This window comes from Oryctolagus cuniculus, chromosome 4, assembly GCF_051225735.1.
Source record: "Oryctolagus cuniculus isolate XC-2025 breed Fujian yellow rabbit chromosome 4, ASM5122573v1, whole genome shotgun sequence".
Taxonomy (NCBI): Eukaryota; Metazoa; Chordata; class Mammalia; order Lagomorpha; family Leporidae; genus Oryctolagus; species Oryctolagus cuniculus.
In genome coordinates, this window is record NC_142870.1 from 110,908,877 (window position 1) to 110,930,481 (window position 21,605).

The following is a 21,605-nucleotide window of genomic DNA, read 5'->3' on the forward strand; positions in this document are numbered from 1 at the left end:
CACACCCAATCCCATAATTCTCACTCCCTTTATAGTACATTTCTTGAAAGCATGGCTCCATTTCCTTGAGAATGAGATTCCTCCATGTAATCATCTGGTTCCCACCACTCTTCTGAAGCTGCTGCCTTAGGTCACCTAGCAACCTGCTTGCTGGATCCTCTGGACAGGTGAAAGGTTAGGGTTAGGTAATTTACAAGCTCCTTCTCCAGCACTGCTAAGTGTTAGATTTTTGAAATATTTCCTAACTCTCTGTTAACTAAGACAGCTAGTTTGTTGGGGTACTGTTGCCCATAGTGCCCACAGTCGTGTTCCACAGATTACCTTTCTAGTCCACATAACAACTTTCAGAAGCAGGGGGCATTTCCCTACGTTGCACATGGGACAGAAGAGAGATTGAACACTTTCCCACTTTCTCACAGCTACTTAACATAGAGCAGGGATTCCAGTCTCCAAAATGGATCTTGTTATTTTTACATATACTATCCCATCTCTGTTCTTCCTGACCAAAGGTTAGCACCGTTGTACACGTGACTGGTGCATTAGAGGTACTAAATACTGGCAAGTTGTTGTATATATTCTGAACATTGGGCCCGCTAAAGGTTAGTCACTGTCCTGTGGAACAGACCCAGGAGTGATGACAGTAATGGATATTTAAACCTGGGATAAGGGAAGTGGCTGTTGCTGTAGAAGCGGTGAGTTTCTGGATTTCAGTAAAATAAACCAGGATTTTATTTCTTGAAGTAATTATGCTCTGGAGAGGAGAAAGAAGGATGGAGACAATTATGAATGACCTTGCATCTGAGCTGTTGAGAACTTCTGGATCAGTGGCTGATGTTTTCATAGCCTTTTCAAGGGAGACCTTTCAGTGAGGTCTCAAGCCCCAGACCACCAGTTGACAAAAGATTATTTTCTCCAGGATATTAACCTTAATTTGAGTGTCATTTAATGATTGTCATACTAAAAGGAAAAGAACACCTCCAACCATATTTTCACACACTGCTTAACCTTTCTGAAAACTTAGAGTTTTGATATTCTTTAGTATCATTCAGGGTTTTTTATTTGTTGTTATTGTTTTAGGTACTATCTTTTGAGTGTTATCATTTCAGTGACTTGTTTAGCTTTACTGTAAGAATTGGCAGGGAATTTCTTTAAAGCAAACACAACTCTTGTGTGTTGTGGATACCACACACACCCTCATCCTGGGGCTCTGTCAACACAATGTCCCTTGCAACTGGGGAATTCAAGTCCATTTCTGAGTCCCCAGGAGCATGCTGTGTTTGATTTATTTTACTCAATAGTGTGATTGCCAATATCATGAGAGTTCTAGGATAGTTTTTGAATACTGGGCAGGGTTTTCTTTTTATGACTAATGAAATGTAATCATGAAACCTTGATTAAAATTTTATTTATTTAAATGGGAAGTGGCTGAGATATGTGAATGCATGACACCCATCTGTGTGACATTGGTGCCACAGAGCCCTGAACATAAAATGAAATCATCAAACTGTTAATGTGACTGCCTTGAACTCAAATGTACTTCATTCATAGAATCACAAGATATTTGGCTCATAGAGGCATCCTGAGCAAATTAAAAGTTTTGTTCTTTTTCCCAACTAATGAGACTGTGTAGTATCTGGGTGTCTTGGCAGGCAGTTTGTGGATATTTTCTTCCCCTGTAAGGGCACCACCTTTTTGCAAGATGTGAGGGGTGGTTTAATTCTTCTGTGTGTTTTTGACTGTATATTTACTTAACAGCTTCATTCTCTGAGTAGTTGTTGAAAGAACAGAAGTTTGTTAATTATACAACATTAACAGTGGATGCTATCCATGGCTTTTAGCCCAGACTTTGTCAAAGGATTTTCTTTTTACTGGCCTAGCTTTAAAATTATTATGAATTACAGAAAGATTATAATTTCTCAAGTTCTGTATTGTTTCCTGATTAGTTCCTAAAGCTCTTGTTTTAATTTAAAAAGCATACTCTTTCATTAAATATGTTCAGGAGATAATTATTGACCAAAAAACAATTTTAGTCTTTAGTTTTGAGGGTTCTTGTTTGACCTTATCTGTGTCAGGTGATCTTTGATGTCATAGGGGTATGCCCTGGTATAGCATCTAGTGATGAAATATGACTGTACTAGGAATCACAGATGGATTTCATTTCTGTGCTCTTTCTCGTTTATTGTTAATAGCTACCTGGGATTCTGTGCAGTAAAGGATTCTGAGACTCCAGTCAGGTTCAGAGACAATATGTTGAGATGAGATAACAATGACTGCTGTTGAGGCTGGAGGGAAATGTGGTAATACATGGCCGTGAGCTTGTTATTCCTGATATGTACACCTGCAAAAAATGTTTTCCAGGGGCTGGTGCTGTGGCATAGTAGGTCAAGCCTCCGCCTGCGGTATTGACATCCCATAGGGGTGCCAGCTTAAGTCCGGGATGCTCGACTTCCCATCCAGCTCCCTGTTAATGGCCTGGGAAAGCAGTGGAAGATGGCCCAAGTGCTTAGGCCCCTGCCACCCCTGCCACATGGGAGACTCAGAAGAAGTTCCTGGCTTCTGGCTTCAGATTGGCTCAGCTCTGGCTGCTGTGGCTATTTGGGGAGTAAACCAGTGGATGGAAGACCTCTCTCTCTCTGTCTCTCCCTCTCTCTGTCTGTAATTCCGCCTCTCAAATAAATAAATAAATCTTTAAAAATGTTGTCCAAAGACTACTGTGCAGAGACACACAAGGTTGTAAGTGTTTTCTGATTATTTTTCTCTCAGTCATTGGAAAGGTGGTTGAATTCTTGTTTCATGTCTTCCTTCCTTCTAAGGAAGAAGGCAAAACATCTCTAGAAAAGGTTTCTGTCTGTGTACTTTGATTCTCAACTCATGAGCACAACTGCATTTTAAAAAGAATAAACAGATAGATCCAAATGAAGTGTCAAGAGAGCTAAGTAGGACAGTGTGACACTTGGACCAGTGTCTGGTCCCATCTGCTTCACATTCAGGTCCCTGGGGTCAGGGAGTACAAGGGCTGATCCTGGTGATTCCCTTTCCTCCCTTTTCACTTGGCCTCTGAACTTGGCCTGGAAAGGATGGGAGATGGGGAAAATCTTGTCAGTTGGCTCAGAATGTATCGTGGCCTTCATCTGCTGATTACAGAAGCAGCATGGCTAGGGAGGATTCAGCCAAGGTGGGTAAGCGCATGAGTGTGAGACTGAGGCTTGGTCATCTCACTCACTCTGACTTGGCAGCTTACTCAGTGCCTCAGTTTCTCCTTTCATAACATGAGAGTAATTGTAATTGTCATGAGGAATGGAAGGCATGATAACCGTCAAGGGCTCTGGTTGGTGTTTTTCAGACAGTAAATGTATCTTGTTGTTACTATTCATAAATATTACTACATATTTAGAGGAACAAGAGATAACTATATACATATTTCATAATACTCCATTCTCCACCTGGTATTGTTAAACTCCTCTCGGTGCCTTGTAAGCATTTTCTTTATTGCCTAAAGGGCAATAGCCCAGCATCCTTAGCCTGTGCCTCTCTAGGGGTCTCTGCCACTAATGCTTGCTTTTTTCTTTTTCCACATTTCTTGTTTCCTATTCTTCCCTATGCCTCTGCTTTTTTAAAAACAAATATTTATTTGAGAGGCAGAGTTACAGAGAGGCAGAGGCAGAGAGAGAGAGGTTTTCCTTCTGCTGGTTCACTCCCCAGAAGGCTACAACAGCCGGAGCTGTGCCCATCTGAAGCCAGGAGCCAGGAGCTTTTTCCGGGTTTCCCGCATGGATTCAGGGGCCCAAGGACTTGGGCCATCTTCTACTGCTTTTGCAGGCTATAGCAGAGAGCTGGATGGGAATTGGAGCAGCCAGGACTCGAACTGGTGCCTGTATGGGATGTTGGCACTGCAGGAGGCGGCTTTATTCGCTACGCCACAGTGCTGGCCCCATCCTCTGCTTTTTTTTTTTTTTAAAGATTTATTATTATTTGAAAGTCAGAGAGAGAGAGAGAGAGAGAGAGAGATCGATCTTCCATCTGATGATTTACACTCTAGATAGCTGCAATGGCCAGGATTGGACCAGGCCAAAGCCAGGAGCTAGGAGCTTCCTTCAGGTCTCCCATGTGGGTAATAGGGGCCCAAGCACTTGGACTATCATCTGCTGCTTTTCCCAGGCCATTAGCTGGACCAGAAGTGGAGTACCTGGGGCACAAACCGACACCCATATGAGATGCCGGCATTGCAGGTGATGGCTTCAGCTGCTACACCACAATGCTGGCCCCCTCTGCCTCTGTTTTATTCTTGCCTTTCTCTCTCTCCATTTTTTTTTCTTTCCCTCCATTTCTTTATTGGACAATTTTTATGTTCTCTCTCCATTCTCTTCCCATTTCTTCTTCTCACACTTTCCTGTCAAAAAGTAGTTGTAAAATTACTAACACAATGAAAATGAGTGTAAAAAAATGGAGAGTAATCGTATTAATTTATTAAACAGTAATTTTGATGAACTAGTTACCTTGTTGGTATTGTATGAGAGTGGAACATGGGCTGAGTCTGTGCTATGAACTGTGCATGCTGTGTAAATCCTCCCTTCTCTTAAGGCATTCCAACTCTAAAGGTGAGTGGTTGTGGGTGAACTGATGTTTGAGAGCTTATTCATTGATTCATCTAAAAAAGTGCCAAGTGTATACCAGCCACTTTGCCACAGTTTGTGGGGATGATAACTACTGTGCAATCTGGTCAATTCATGTTTAGTCTATTTTAGAAAGTGATTAGTAAAAAAATTGTGGAATAAACAGCAAGAGAGAAGTGACTGAGGTAGGCTGACCTGGTAAAGAGGACAAGGAAGAAGGAGGCTCTGGATATTCCAGGAGTTAGAAGCTAAACTATGTATGGTGGATCACAGGGTAGAAGAAGTAGAAAGAAAATGGGACTAGGTCATAAAGAAGTTTACATCCTGAACTAATCACTCATAGGTTAGGTTAGGAATGTAATAATAGGTAGACTCCAAACGTTCTTGGCTTACTGAAATGGGAGTTTATTTCTTGATAAGATTGTCCTGGTTCAGTAGTCCTATCTAGTTTGTCATAGTCCATCATTTGTAAGCACTCTTTCGCATAGACCCCCTGCTTCTCAACTGGCCAGGCCCAAGCCTAGTTAAATCCAGTTCTCTGTCTACTCTGCCTTTGCAACTCTCCTGAAGCACTATTTTATTCATTCTTCTATTTCTCTTAACTCACACTCACCTCTGTCTTCTTCATTATCGGGCATAATAAACAAGCATGTCTATTATTTCACTAGGAAGCTGGAGTAGGATGAGAACATACATGTCAGATCACCAAGTCAGTCAAACCTTATCTGTCCCCCCTCGTTTTGCCTTCTTCCCTGCCACTCTTCCGTTGATGTCCTTGTTCCAACCTCAGGTGCCTTCCTTTCCATGTGCATTGGTTCCCACCATCTCTTCCCCACCTGCAGCATTATCTGTAGAATTCTGTCGTTTTTCTCCCAATCATTCCTGTCAGTGTATTAACACACAGTACTCTCTTCTGCATTTAGAAACAACCCTCTGATTTCACTTTCACTCCAGTTACTGCATTCTTTTCCTGCTCATGTTAGAGCAAAACACTGTAGTCTACACACTTATCCTCTCCCATTCTCATCTCACATCACCAAAGGGATTCTCGTTTAAGGCCATCAGTGACTGTCACATTGCCAAATTCAAGGAACTGCCCTAGATCTCATTTTACTCAATTTACTGTTAGAATTTAAGCCACTTAATCACTTCCCTCTTTTTGAAAACTCCAGTTACTTGGTTTTCTATGTTCAATGCTGCTTGCTTGCTTATTTTACTAGTTGCTACTACATCTCTTTTGCTGGTTCTCCCTCTTTCTACTCTGTAGTTAATACTTGGATCTTTTCTCGTGTATGTCCATACTCATTTTCTCAAGCAATGAATTCTTCTAGTGTTACACCTTCAAATACTAGCTCTATACTGATGACCCCCAAATTAGTGTCTATGTTCCAGACCACTCCCTGCAACTCCATGGTGATTGAATTTCCAATTGACATCTCCATGTGGATGACTAATTGATATTTTGATGTTAACATGTTAGAAGCTAGTCTTGTTTCTTTCCCTTTCTCTTCAAACCTCCTGCTTTTATATAGTCTTCCTGCTTCTGTCAAGTGCTCAGATTAAAAAGAAATGGATTTCTCCTTGCCTCTTCTCATTCTCTTACACTTATACCTAATTAATTATCAAATCACATCAGTTCACTTATTCAAAATGTATTTAGAATCTATCTGCTTCTTGCTACCTCTACTACCCTGGTCCAAATCACCATCATCCCTCTTGGCTGGTAAAGGCAATGACTAATCTATTGGTCTGCTTGCCTCCCTCTTCCCTGGCCATGATCTGTTCTCCACATTGTAGCCAAGATTGCTGATTAAAAACATAAGGCAGTTCGATGTTCTCCAGTGGCTTCCCAATTCACTCAAGGTAAAAGACAAGGTCCCTACCCTGCACACAAGACCCCTCATGGTCTGGCCCTAGCTCCCCTCTGACCTCACATGTTCCCACTGCTACTCTGGAATCAACCATAGCAGCCACCTTACTTCCCAAACACTCTAAGTGGCTCCCACGTTTAGTTCTCTGAGCTAATTTTCTTTTAAGTGAACATTTCATCTTAAGCCATGGAATCAGCTTTTCCTGAATAACAGACTTTTCTTGTTTTGGCCACCTGCAGAACTCATGAAAAAAAAGGTCATGGGCTTGTCGTTTAGTAAAATACTTCTTAGAGGACATTGCTCTCCACACTTGTCCAGTACTCATTTTCAATTTAGGGAAATAGAATTTGTGAAAAACAAAAGTACAAAAAAAAGGAAAATGTAAAAGAAACACTTTTTTTCTTTAAGGCTTTTGACTTGATCAAAAAGACCAGGAACCAGATGAGGCCGTTTCCTGTATTATGTAAACTGTGTCTAAAGAAGAAATATGCTTGCAGTGTACAGGAAAGCATGGCATTGTTTCTAGTGCCATTTGACATTTCTTGCACTATGAAGCAATTGATATGTGCACTACAAGCTAATCATTTGGGGAAGTGTTTTTGATTTTGCTTAGATAGATGTAGTATTCAAATTTTAAGACAGTTATTCAAAATTTGGATATTTTCAGTTGTTTGTTTCTTTTGAGAGAATGTCCCATTTAAAGAGATCTAATTGTGGCTGGCTATTTTGAACTGTCTGTAGGTTTTGTGTAAAGTCATCAAGCTTTGCCCTTATTACACCACAATGCAACCTTTATTATTCATTTTCCTGACAAATATTTTCCTTTCTTAAGGCAAAACTGGAAATCTACTTCTTCTAACTGACATAATCAAATGCATTTATTATCTAATGCACAAAGCTTTCTGATATGGTAGAAATTCCTGCGACTTCATAAACTGTGATCTTTTGTTTTTTTGAAGTCGTTGTGAGGAATAACATTAGACCATGGTAGATCTGTCACTGCCATAGCATGTGAGAAATAGTTGCACAATTGACAAACATGTAACATCTATTTTCCCATGATTTTATGTTTCAATAGTACTGTATCTTCTCAATCAAATGTCTCCCTTTATAATTTAATTAATGTTCAGTTGGTAATTTTGTTGTGTCTACTGCATGCAAGACCCTGGGATAGAGGCTGTGGGTCATACAAAGAAGCATAGGCACTGATCCCACTCACAAGCAGCCAACAATTCTTTTGGGAAAACAAGCAGTGAGAAACAGAGCATAGCAACATCTTTAGGAAGAAAAGAGAGGGAACCTTACAATAAAAAAGGAGCAAATCATTCTGTGTGTATGTGTGTGTGTGTATACGTGCATACACCCACACGCGTCATAAGTAACTAATCCTGAAAAGATTGTAGATCAGTCAGTTATTAACTGGTCATGGATAAGGCACAGAGAAAAATGCACAAGAGCTGAGTAGTATTAATTTGTGTTTACAATGAACAATGATAACAACAGATACACACCTGCAAAGAAAATCAACAACAAAGATTCTTGTTAGGCAATTCTTTAGGAAATCTCCAAATGGCATCACAATAATGGGAATCTGAAGGATTAACCTGTTTGCTAACACAATTTGCTATAAAATGATTAGTTTGAGACTTGAAGTTTGCCATTTTGTGACTCATAAAGGGCTGAGCATTGTGATTTTGTGTGATCAACCTAATAGAAGTGACTTGATGGCCGGTGCCGTGGCTCACTAAGCTAATCCTCCGCCTTGCGGCGCTGGCACACTGGGTTCTAGTCCCGGTCGGGGTGCCGGATTCTGTCCCGGTTGTCCCTCTTCCAGGCCAGCTCTCTGCTGTGGCCCGGGAGTGCAGTGGAGGATGGCCCAAGTGCTTGGGCCCTGCACCCCATGGGAGACCAGGAGAAGCACCTGGCTCCTGGCTTCAGATCAGTGCGGTGTGCCGGCTGCAGCGCGGCGGCCATTGGAGGGTGAACCAACGGCAAAGGAAGACCTTTCTCTCTGTCTCTATCTCTCTCTCACTGTCCACTCTGCCTGTCAAAAAAAAAAAAAAAAAAGTCATGTGCTATGCACATGACTGAACACATGATAGTTGTTCAGCCAGTGTTTATGGACTGAATGTTCAATGTGTATTCAAATATGACATTTGAAAAAGAATTATGGATATTTTTCAAATGGAGACAAAAATATGTTTACGTATAAAGATACAATGTTCTAAAAATTAATTTGCTAGTCAATCTTGTGAGTACTTTGGTTGTTTTCAGTAGTTACGATTACAGAGGCCTAGAGATATTAGTAGTGTTTCATTAAATACAAAAAGGGAGAACTGTCTGAGGCCCCCGTGCTACATTTGGAAAGCTGCTTCTCCTGGCCCTAACGTCTAGTGTTCTGCGATGTTTGTTTTTGCCTTGTGGTTATCTGATGACTGTGTTCAGGGCCCTTCGTATAATCTCACACTATGACAGAGGGGAACTACAGACATCATTGAACCCATACCCTCATTTTGCAGGTGAGGAGACTGAGGCTCAAGGTGGTGGGATAGTCATGGGAGAGAGCACAATGCAGAGCAAGACCCAAGTTCTTGACTCTCAGATTCCTTACACCATGAAATTGCCAAAAAGCTTGTGATACAGTGGCTGTCTGAGCCTAGGACAGGATTTGAAGCAAATAAGGAGATAAGACTAAGTCCAGTACCTATAATGCAAATCCAGAAGAATACTAATAAATAAAGACAACACATTCTCCTTTCAGTCTACCTTCCACTGCTTTCTGTTCCTCTATATATGTAACTGTCATTGATTTCCAGATGAAATTAATTCTTGGAAGATAGAGTTGGAAAAGAAATGAGAATATTATAATATCAGCAGTTTATGCCTCATTGTGAATATTATTTAATATCTTTTGAAAGATTTTATTAAAGTATTTCACAATTTTAGAAGCTCAAAATTAAACATGCTATATGTATTTTCATATTGACTTTCCAGATTGCTTTAACATTTTTGTAATTTAAACTTGCACACATCATAGAAACCATTTAGTTTTCCATCAAAAGAATTTACTACTGCTGCCTTTTTAAAGATCCTGTTAGGCAGAATTCCTCATATCTTTTTTATGTTTTTAGATCTTGAATGTTTACAGAGCACAGTTTCAGGGGAATTCCTTTAGTAGTCTTCATCGAGCGTCAGCAAAAGATGTTATTTTTGGCTTCCGTCCTGATTAACCCAGACATTTTAATGTGTGTTATGATGGGTTAGTTGATGGATAGTCACCTGTACCCTGTGATCAGCTAAAGCTTGACCATTTGAATTAAACCTTAGTGTCGGAATGTCATAATTTCCCATCTTTTGTTTGATTAATACTTCCTTTTGAGATCTGTAAGGGAAATGTCTGGAAGTGTCCTTCGATGTACACGACATTCAGGATGAGAAGGAAGACATATCTTTTATGGGGAGAGAATTCAAAGTTGATCAAAACAAGCTCACTCAGGGCAAAGAATTAGACACCTCCCTTTTGTAAAAGGAAAAAAGAAATAAACACTTTGCTCACAGTTAAATGTGTTTTTTCCTAAAATTTTATGGCTTGAATGCCTTTATTTATATTTAAAAAGTAATGGAATGTGTAGGAGAATGAATAAAAGAAAAATCTTAAGTGACAAATGACAAAGGAATTTAGTTATAATAAATATATGAAGTTACATGCAAGTAGCTCTATATTTACAATTATCTTGCTGTAAGGTGTCATGTGAAAATATGTAATTCTTTTTTGCCCCTTATTTTTGAAGAGTAGATAGAATATTTGTTATGCCTACAGCAGCCTTTGTATACAAAACCATGACATTCTTTAACACACAGAATTATTTTTTAAAGAACCTAACCTCCTCAGTTTTTTGGAGGCCTGGAGTACTTTTAATTTCCCATTATTTAACATGTTTTACTCTGTATGTACATGTAAGTCTTCAGGAAATGCCTAATTAAAGCCTACATGTTTACACAGATGGAAAATATTCATTGATTTTTCTGAGTTAGTATTTATTGAACCTCTACTATTGGGCATCTAAGTGTACCAACTGCAGAATAGTAAAATAAATGGGCATAGTGCTTTGTCCCCCTGGAGTTCTCCATTTACTACGAGGAAATAAACTGGCATATAGCTACAACTTGTGATCAATTTGCTAAATAAGCATTGTAGAGAATCTACCTTGCTGTAAAATGCATTTAGGGAAAGACCAGGAAAATCTAGAAGAAAGGCAAGAGTGGTCTGGAGAAAATAAATAATGTAAGTAAGTGACTAAGGCAAGAGGGAATTTTGTTTTAATTCAGGGAACCAAAGAAGCCCAGAGGAGTACAGCATTGTGAGTGGGGAGTAACTTGAAGGTAGGTCAGAGTAGAGAAGTAGGGTCTGGGCAGCTGGGTCCGTGTTGATGCTGAGATGTTTGCATCTCATTCATATTGCTGGGGCTTTGGAAACTAGGAGCAATGGTGCCCTGTAAAATTGGGAGGGAACAAGGCAGAGAGGAAGCAAGGATGGTTGGGAGGCTTTTCATTGTTTCTTTTTTCATAAGGTGTGTTTACTTAGACATATTTGGATGTATAATGCATTAATAGTTCTAGATTCTAGAAATTCAAATGGGAAGCCACTTATAGTTTTAAATAGGGACAAAGCTTAATGGAATCTGATTTTTGAAATATTATTTTGGAGAATAGATTGAGTGGGGAAGATTAGAGTTGAAAGATTACAGTATATACTAAAGGAACAAAGGTACAATTAGGACTCGTGTGTGGCAGTGGGTTGGAGAAGAGGTTATTTAAGATTTATTTGGGAGGAAGAAAGAAAGTTGAAGAATTAGTGATAAGCTATAGGGGTAAGGGAAGAAGAGGGAAACTAAAGTAATTGTGTGACTAATAGAGCCCTGTCCCATGATATAGACTAGCAGGAGATAAACCAGTTTGAGAAGGATAAACCAGAAAGTTGATTTCATAAATGGCAAACTTGATATGACTACGATACTCCACAAAGAGTTGCTGTCAAGCAGACGATTGGATATAAGTCTGCACCTAAGGTCTGGGTTGGAGCTGGGAGCTAGGAACAGCTGCAGTGACAGGAGGGACCTGCTAGCGAATGAGGAGGAGAAAAAGGCAATAGCCTGAGCCCAGGCCTTGCTCCAGTTTGATGTTGACAAAGGAGAAATCCTTCAGGAAGATGGGAATATACAGCCAGACCAGCAGGAGGAAAACCAGAACAGAGAGGTGTTCCCAAAGCTGAGAGTCCAGGAGACTCTAGTTCCGGTCTGGATTCTGCTACTTCTTTTCCTTCCATCTTAGATATGTATCTGATTTCTTGGAATTTTGGTTGAGATGAACAATGTGGAACACACGGATTGAATTACTGTGTTTTCTTGGTATCTGTTAATCTATAAACACCTATTGTACTTACTGTATTCTACTATAATTTTATAGAGGCAGATGATAAGCATGAATTTCTTTATAGCCTTGATAATGCTTCACTTTAACCACCAGTACATTAGTGGCATAAAAGAAATTTAAATCAGAATTAAGCTACCAAATGATATTGAATTAAGATATTTCCTTGAGAAGGATGGAAGGATAGTAATTTAGTTGGAGTTTCCTTTTAAAAGAAAAAGGTCTTTAACCAAACTGAAGTCTGTCAATGGGTGTTTGGCCTAGCAGTTAAGAGATCCATTAAGATGCCCACATTGTACATCAGAATTCCTAAGCTTGATTCCTGGCTCTGTCTCCTGATTCTAGCTTCCTGCTAATGTAGGCCCTTAGAGCATTTGTGGAGGCTCAAATAGTTGAGTCCCACTGACAAGAGAGATCTGAATTGAGTTCCCAGCTCTTGGCTTCAGCCTGGCCCATTCCTGGCCATCACAGATATTTGGAGCGTGATCCAATGAATGGGAGCTTTCTCTCTCTCTCTCTCTCTCTTTCTCTCTCTCTCTCCACACCCCTTGAATAAATTTATACACACACACACACACACACATGCACACAGAGTAAAAAACTGGAGAAGGATGTTTGAAATAAAAATACATGTTTTTCTGTAAAGTCTCTGTTAACAACATGTGTCTCAGTAGAGAAATGATCTACCTATTACTATGGTTGTTATAGGGTTAAAATGCTGAGTTAAAGTAAGTCATTTGGAAGGGGGAAAAAAAAAAAACCTTTACACAACTTTGTTAAAACAAGAACAAAGAGTCCATGGAAAGCACCAGGTGTGACATGGAAAAGATAAGGAACAAACTCTTCTGTGTACATATCACTCTTAGATTATTTAATGACTCGAAAGATGACCTCCACCGAAAGGTGTGGCCTGAAAGTGAGCATGAAACAGAACACTAATCATATATTTCAGCAACTCTGATTTCCAGTGGGCTGGGCCTTGGCGCTGACAGTCAACGTGTCCATTGTAATACAGGTTTATTTCTTGCATAAGTTTACCATTACCCGGGAAGCCCTGGTTACTGGCGAGGCACGCACTGCCTGCTGCCCTTCACCGCTTTCTTTCTTTTGTTCCCTGGTGGTGAAACCCAGATAGCTGCTCTGACTTCTGAAATGCTTTCGGCTTTCTTGTGTTGTGAGGGTTTTTTCTGCCCTAGCCTCCACAATTAGGCAATCATTTATTAGTCCTTGCCTTGTAATTGAGATGCAGGTTATAATTCCCCCTTGGCTCCTGCGATGACTTGTTGCACCCACCTTTTTCACCTCCTTGTATCATGAGATTAAAGCATTGAGGGAGCTCAAGTAATGTAATAAAATCTGGAATTAATTAACTGCACTGGAGATGATTATATTATGAATTAAGTAGCTCCTTCTCAGAGCTCATTGTTAACCAGCTCAATAAATAAACATAAAAATGCAGTTTTCAGGGGGTTTAATTTTCAAAAGAGCCTTCACTAATTCTAGTAATATTTATTGAGTCCTATCAGTACCTATTTTGTCTAACCTCATTCATTCTGATTAGAAATGTCTTCCCTTCCACAATAATGTAAATTTAGTGGTGACAAAATCAAGACATTTTAAACTCCTCCCCTCTCAAAGATCTTATTGTAATAAACATTTTTTGAGTATCAACCATGAACCTTAGTACAATGCCTAACACACAGGAGGAAGTCAAGACAGGCTTCAGGACAGAATTTGGTTAGGAAGAGAGATCTGTATTTATAAAAATAAACTCTAAGCATTTTAAGAGACAAAATAAAAATAGTATGAAGAGAAACAAGAGCAGAGAAAATGTACACCAAAGTTATGCTTATAATCAGCCAAATAGCTAAGGACTTTCTAAATTATTTTTACTTAATGCCACGATAACAATGTCTTCCCAGTTATCTGAGTTTTTAGGTAATTGATGGAAGTGATGGCAAATATTCAGTGTGATACTGTTCTAGCTCCTGTGTACATCTAGAGTACAACGATGGTATATTTCATCACCATTCACTCATCTTAGGTCATTTATATTCAATTTGAATTTTCATATATTTTATTACTTGCAAGTTGATTCAATCTAGAGCTCAATTAGACTGGAAAGTCAGGAGCTAAAGACACATAAAACTCCTTAAAGATATGTTGATTTCCCTAAATTATTCTTTTGAAAACAGATGATTAGTCAAAACTAAAAATTGATTTTTAGATTAATTACCGACTGAACAGGTGATATATACAGAAATGTATGGAAATAACATACAGATTTTTTAGAAATATCAAGCTTGCCACCAAATGCACAACTGAATTGACCATTAAAAGTATTTTGCTGAGCCAAAGACTATACTGATTATTTGATTCAAAGTGGGTAGGAGGACTGAAAATTCCTCCAGAATCTATCTCTTATGCATGAGGGGTGATGAAATTGCTTCCATTGAGCAGACATGAAAGCAACTTCATTGCTTTGTAGTCACTTGGACTTAAAGTCATATCTTTTGAAAGCACCTACATTTCTTGCAACAGTTCACATGCGTTCTCATGACCCTCTCTGGATGGCCATCACTATCTGATCTCATTGTTTAGAAGCTCATCCTTTTTTCCTGAGAAGGAAATGCTTATTTGGCCTTCTGCCAATATGGCCAAGAGGAGAGAGAAGAGAAAAAAAAAAAAAACCCAATCAAATCAATAAACAAAATCATTTCGTGAATGGGGAGGGAAAGTAGCAGAGAGAGAGAGGAACATAAAGCTTCAAAATCATTGAATTTATGACAGCGGAAACAGAATTTGGCTCTTTGATTATTTGAAAAATAAATTTAAGAAGTGGTTAGGCAAAATCAGAGATGTGGACTGATAGCCTGCAGGCTGCTTCTGGCTGATCTAATGTATAGAGGATTAAAGAAAAAAAACAACAAACTGAATATGAATGCTTTAAATGGACTACAGACCATTAGTTCCATGGAGATGTCACCACTGCATATTATCTTCCACTTGATTCTCCCTGTTTGTAAGAATCTGGCCTGTCACTGGGGTGCCAGAGTTTGTAAAATCTGGTTTGAATTGACCCTTAATGACACAGCAGGATTTCTCACATGGGTTGCAGGGGCTCAAGGACTTGGGCCATCTTCTGCTTCTTTCCCAGGTGCATTAGCAGGGAGCTGGATTGGCAGCAGAGCAGCTGGTACCCAAACTGGGGCTCTAATACAAGATGTTGGCATTGTAACCTGTTGTGCCACAATATGGGCCCCTACTTCTAGTCTTTTATGAATCTCTAGCCCAGACACAGAGTGGCCTTTAGTCAATATATGTTGACTCCCTGAATGAATAGAAGTGGGAAGCAGATACAAATATATTTTAAACTCATCCCATGAGTGCAATTTTCTGAAAAATGCATCAGTGTATAGCTTTCCATGGAGGGAAAAGAATGGCAAGGAACTTTCTTTTATCTTGTGGGAAGATGAGAAGCTGGACTTTTAAAAACATTTAAAATATACTTTTATTTATTTGAAAGGCAGAGAGATGGAGAGACATCTTCTATCTGCTGGTTCATTTCCCAAATGCCTGCGGGGACTATGCTGGGTGAAGCTCCTGAAGCCAGGAGCCAGGAACCCAATTCAGGTCTTCCACATGGGTGGAAGGGACCCAAGTACCTGGACAATTGCCTGCTGCCTTCCAGAGTGTGCCTCCAGGGAGATTAGCTGGGACTGGAACCCAGGCTCTCTAATAATGGCATATGGGAGTCCCAAATGGCATTGTAAATGCTATGCCAGATACCTGGCCTGGAAGAAGAGGCTTGGAAAATGATTACTTCTTTCCAGTCTTATGACTGGAAATCCAAGAAACTTCTTACTCATGTTTACCATTATCCTATCATATTTAATTCAGCTTCATTTAACCTTTTTTTCCCACTATCCTCATCCCCATCAGAGCAAGTTATTTATCAAGATGATTAGAGACATAAATTAATGAGTGTTGTTCTTCACATGACTTTTTGGGGTAATCCTTGTCTTGGGAATAATATGTATAGGAGTAGCTGGGAATGTGTCACCTCTTTTCAGATAAATATTGAAGGTGTGAAAGCAATCTGAAGACAGCTCCCTAATTATGTACATTTTTGGTTCTTTTTTTTTTTTTAAAAAAAAAACACCTTTTAGATGATGAATTCAGTAGAGCTCTGATTGATTCTCAAACATCACACTTTTTTTTTAGTTCATATTTTTTCACAACTTTCCACTGGCTCAAAAAATATTCATTCTATTCAAGAGAATAGAATGAGAGTCTATTCATTCTTTCAGTAAATATTTACCAAGTACTCACAATGTGCTATTTGTTTGAATCCTCCAGATTTCTTTTGCCTTCGGTTCAGCAAAAATAACAAAAGGAAACACTCAAGCAAATAGGATGGGGTATGTGAAACAAGCTCTGCCATATTCACAGACATAGCTGGCGGGGCATTCCTGTTCCCCACAGTTGTTTCAAGCATTGGCAGTGTGGAGGGCTCTACCTTGGCTCTCTGGTGCTCTTCTGTGATCTAACACTGTGCTACATGTCAAACAGGATTCGATACATCCATTTATTTCTTGCCTGTCTTGAAGTCACCGACAGAGATTATACATGTTCACGTTCAGCAAGTAGCTCCAGAGTGCCTGGTACCTGCCCCATTCTGATTATGTTATAAAAGGCAAGGTAGTGTCTCTCTCTTCATGGTCCACATCCCAGAGAGATGATTGTAAACCTTCCCTGACATTTAGACAGGCATGTATTCCCTAAAAATCCCTGTCTAACATCTAAGATAATCTCAGCTTGCATATAAATTGCGCTGATGCTGGTTCTAAGCTCTCCTCCTTGGGGTTGCTGCCATCATACTGATTTATACTTGAGGGAAACAGACATAAAAGGATCCTGTATTGGGGATTTATAAATTTCACAGAATGGTTAGGCTATAAATGAGGGATTAGTTTTTAAGTTTCACTTTGGTATTATTCTTAATATAAACCCTATAACCAAACTCTATATTTGATTAACATGAGTGAAAATTATCATCAAAATTAGCATATCTTTTAAATATCAGAAGCATCTTACCTCTTGGTAACTATATTATATTGATTTTCCTAGAGTAATAGGGAAGAATTTAATTTAGTTTAAAATATGAATAATGTTCACACCTGCAAGCCATTATTCTGCCTCCTTAAATTTCAGGGTCTCATTCACATCATCTTACATTTCATTGCTTTGTTGGGGATGGTGTTGAAAAAGTAAAATCAGAGGACGTGCCATTATTGTTGATTCTAAGTGAAAAGCCATAGGCTATCAACACTGCTAGTGCTTATTTTCTGTATTATGATAGAAAAAAAATAAAAGACACAGTTTTCCCCCAAACTTTCCCTAGAGTAGATTGGATGGCATCTTGCTTCGTGTGATCTGAATCATATATTTTCCTTCCATTCAGAGCTTTGTATTCTTATAATCACTTTGTCAACTTAAAGACAGAGAGGAAAATATTTTGATTGGTGGAAAAAATTGTTCAGGTTAGACTTAATCTTGTCACTCACCTTATGCAGCTGTTTCAGTTTCAGAAAATAATCACAACATTGCATAGAATGATGATATGTTACTATCTAATAGAAATCACTGATGTCTAATTAATTCCATGTTAGCCAACACAGCAACAAGTTAAAATGAGAGTTGTAGCATTTCTGAACCTACAGAACAGTTAAAAATAAGTGGAGCTAAGAAAGACTGCTTTGAGTTAATTCATTATCTACTGACAGCACAAGAAACAGAAGTAAAAGTTCCCTTTTTAGTTTAGTGCCACTTATTGAGCAAGGCCTTGACAAATCATAATATAACCCAACAAGGTGTTGGAGTGGCTATAAAAGCTAATAGAACCCTAGACTCCAGTATAGAAGTACAGTGACCTGATTTAATGGGGGTAATGGTTAGCTCTGTTGTATTCTCTTCTGGTTAGAGCCTGTTTGGGTTATTGTCTTCATTTCTGGGGTACTGTGTTTCAAGAGCGATATTCATGAACAGGAGAGCTTTCCAGAGAGGGGCACAAAGATAGCAAGAATGAATGAATTGAATTAAGAACCTAGGGATATTTGGAAAAGACTTAGAAGGAACATGAGCTCGCATTTCAAATATTTAAAGGGCTGTCATGTAGTAACATGGTTATAATTATACAGTATTGCATTAGTAGGTATGAAATCAAGGCTGTAGATCTAAAACTTTAAGGGGGCATAGAACATTTTGATAATTAGAATTGTTTTGAGTCAACTGGGCTAATACAAGCAGTTGTGAGATAGTATAACCATAGGCATTTAATAGATGATGCAAATAAGTTTTCTATTTGAACTACATATAGGCAAGGATGGCATCTAAAAGCTCCTTGTATGAAAATTCTAACTTAGCATGTAAATGGTGATTATTTGATATAAAATGGTAAATTTTCTTATTGTGAGCATAAACCCAGTCTTTTGTGGCTTGTCTTCATTAACACAATCAAGTCAGTAACCACGACTGTGGGTTGGGCTACTCTTGAACAAAGGTTATGACTTCATGGCAATAGGCTGAGGGCCAAGAGATAATGATCATATGCAGGCATGACTCTGAAATGCTCCATGAAAATGTTGAAAAATATTATCAGCATGCATTCACAGTTAAGGCTCACTTCTTAAACATCGAACAAACAATGGGTCCCTTAATCTTTGCCAGCTTTCTACGAGGGCCTCACAGTTCTGTTGGGCGTGTGGGGGAATGGAGTGGAAAGGAAGGTGAAACAATGTGGAAGGAATCAGTCAACAGCTTTGTGACGTTTGAAATATACATCCAAATTCATATTGAAGACTTTACCAATTTTTAAAAAAATTCATATGAAGGCTTTATCTTTTTTTAAAATGTGATTTAATTTATTTTTACATTTGATTAGTGGCAAAGGAGTAGAGATGGCATCACATAGCATCAGAGTTCAAGGTACATTACCCAGAAAAAAAATATGCAGCTATGCTACTCAGTACACAGTTTGAGTGAAAATATGATGGTTGAAATTGCCACGGCCAAGCATTGTGCCAGTCTAGGTGGAATGTAAGTGTTGATTCAGCAAGTTCTACATGGGAAAGCTCTGTGGATCAAATTCCGGGTTCACAGTGACTAGGAGGTGAGGTCTGGTCTGATTGGGGTGAACTTTACTTTGAAAGATATTGAATGATTTGCCCAAGGTCACACTTAGTAAATGGCATGGTGGTGACTCAAACTGAAATCTAGTGGCTTAATTCTTCACTTAGTTTTATCCCGAGAACATTTTGATCCTGGTAGAATCAGGTGAGGCAGCAACAGCAACCACAGCCTGGGTAGGGAGAGGAATCACAAGGAGCTCTTTGTGGGTGTGTACTGGATGGGAGCCTGGGCCCCACCTCTCTGCCTCAGGTTTGGTGGCGGGTTTATGGGCTCCCTGGGAGAGCTGCTTTTTGAACCATTACCCATCTGTCTGCAATAAACGGACCTCCCGAGTGTGGTGTCTTGGGTCCTAATCCTTGAGTAATGATTATAGATGGAAAGTGTCTCTGAGGCGATTCCTAGTGAGCACTAGGACTCCTAGGAAGCATCCATTTATTAAAAACCAGCCAACAGCAATTTTCCTTTTAACTGTCTTCTCTGAGTCTCTGCTTCTTAAATATTCATGAAACAAACCTGCAGTGATTTCAGATTAAAGATCTCCACAAGATGAGCAGTTCTTGGACTCTGATATCCATGATGGTATTTGGATTCATTTCTAAGTTTCCTCTGTAATTTGTTTGAAATCCCTTTGCAAAGCTTGTATTGCTTTCATTTACTGAAAATGAACAATGCTGAGGCTGGGCCCAAAGGACATTAAAACCCCATTACAGTTCACTTCCTGAAAGTGTGGATTTGGTCATTCTACAGGTAAAATCACTTCCCTGTGTGTACAGGGAAGTGTAGTGTTTCTTTCTCAGCCCAGCTGCAGTTTCTCCGAAGTAGTGTCTTTACAGTGTGTTGAACGAATAAATTCATAGAATTTCATGTTCTGGTTGTGACTGCCTTTGGTTATTAGGAGAGAGGTGGAATCTATATGACCTATGCTGATGGAAGTAACTTTAAATCATTGCGGTATCCCAGGGCCAAATGCAACCTTTATTTTAATTAAATAGTAGCACAGTTTGTAAGTTTAAATACTAAAGTGATAATATAAGATGATATATGAAAAACACTTTATATTAGTCTTCTTATTGATAACATTTCAAATGAGGTACGAGGATAGTAGAGGAGTATTTTTGTGGCTATTTCCATGCCTTTGTACCCTTTATAAGGTGGAAGGCACATAAATACAGATACAATGAGGTTAATCCACTCCTTAAATAAAAGGCTTTTTTACAACACACAGATTTTTCCAAGAAGGAAATTGGTTCTCCCACCCTCTAAATTGCTCTTTATTAAAAAGAAAAGTGTTTGTTCAGTTTTATTTCTCTCAATGCTGGATGATAACATTGCTGTGGATGATGTATAATCAGTTTTTATGGATGATGTTCCCACAACAGGAGTGGTTTGGAAGTGAATACTTGGCTGTAGGATAGTCAACGTTCTCACCTGGCTGCATTAGATACTTCTACTCTGCTGCTGTTTGTGGTTTCGGATCACAAGGAACTTACGTAAAATTTGTTTCCAGCATTTGAGTGAAATGATAACAACCCTTTGAATTTTTAGCTGAAACCCTTCCGCAGGTTTGTACATTTGCCATGAGGAAGAATTCCTGTGACAATATAGCAATCTTGTTGCTATCTGACTTTGTTTTTCTGAGGTTTTCCTTCCTCTTAAGCTGGTCAGTCAAGATTGTCATTAAAGTTAACATTGAGATGTCAAAAGCTGATTTTTTTAAAAGTATGAGTATCAACGGCATTTAAGTCATAAAAGAGATACCTCAAGCCGAACTATGGGGTGAGTGCCTGACCTGTTGCTTCCGTTAAAAAAAAAATCAGTTGTAACAAACCCAGGCAAAACAACTTTAGATGGTCAATAGGATTTTTAATTGCGAGATTTCTTCTGACGTGAGTGTTAATGAATGTCAAAGCAATAACATAAAAAGACATTACTTGTTTAATGATTGATAGAATAAGAAAAACACAAGGTCTTTTGTCAGATAAATGACTTCTGTTTGGTGTTCCTTTACCTCAGAGGTATCAAGAGTGATCTTGAGATAGGCAAGAATGGCCTGGTAGCTAAGGCAGCCAGTCAGAGGTGCTCTGTTATATAATAACCTGAGCAGGAAGACTAATTACCACGTATTAGTGTCCTTGTCTTGTCACATGGAAACTTTGACATCTCTGTTGCATTTTTGGTGTGTTTGGATCCTTTGTTGAGACTTTCAATTTCTGGACACTTTAAATAAACATATCACGTGTTATGCCACTGGCTTTTTCTATTTGCAGTACAGGTGTGTGAGGGTACTTCCAAAAGTTCCTGGAAACATGGACTTAGAAGATAAGCTTGTTTGGGGACAAATAATTTTTGAAGTCCACGTGCAGTTTTTTCATAATATATACTTTTCTTGAAAATTTTGAAGATCTCTCCCCCTGTATGCATGAGTTTAAGATTTCTGCACAAAAAATGCTTATCTATTAATTCTATTCTCCACTGAATAACCCACACAATTAATGAAAAC

At 38.9% G+C, this 21,605-nt stretch overlaps 1 protein-coding gene across 15 annotated transcripts in view; it reads left to right on the forward strand.

The window, feature by feature from the left end:
- MECOM (MDS1 and EVI1 complex locus) overlaps positions 1 to 21,605 on the forward strand; it is a 591,497-nt gene that overhangs the window by 352,638 nt on the left and 217,254 nt on the right. The gene's annotated exons all lie outside the window — the stretch shown is intronic.